The sequence below is a fragment of the Octopus bimaculoides genome, chromosome 25 (genome assembly GCF_001194135.2).
Source record: "Octopus bimaculoides isolate UCB-OBI-ISO-001 chromosome 25, ASM119413v2, whole genome shotgun sequence".
Classification (NCBI taxonomy): Eukaryota; Metazoa; Mollusca; class Cephalopoda; order Octopoda; family Octopodidae; genus Octopus; species Octopus bimaculoides.
In genome coordinates this window covers 24,681,335-24,681,582 of record NC_069005.1, presented here as the reverse complement: position 1 = coordinate 24,681,582, position 248 = coordinate 24,681,335, and the positions used below count along the sequence as shown (strand labels likewise).

The 248-nt window shown below is 41.1% G+C and overlaps 1 protein-coding gene across 1 annotated transcript in view; it reads left to right on the top strand.

Annotated features, from left to right (window-relative positions):
• The window catches only part of LOC106881017 (zinc transporter ZIP10), a 14,420-nt gene that overhangs the window by 10,426 nt on the left and 3,746 nt on the right, over nucleotides 1-248 (top strand). The window lies entirely within an intron of this gene.

Below are 248 nucleotides of genomic sequence, written 5' to 3'. Positions count from 1 at the left end.
CCCCAACATCGCTTGACAACCGATGCTTGTGTGTTTACATCCCCGTAACTCTCTTCGGCAAGAGAGGCTGATAGAATAAGTTATTGTGGTTTACTACCCACAAACAAATCCATTGTTATTGGCCCACTAGCAATTTCCAATTTCAAACAACTTTTAATATTATTGTACTAAAGATTGTTTGCCAACATAACGTGGCAGTCCTGGATTTGGACGAATGTTGCTGTAATTTAGCCCCAGGAGACATCGTC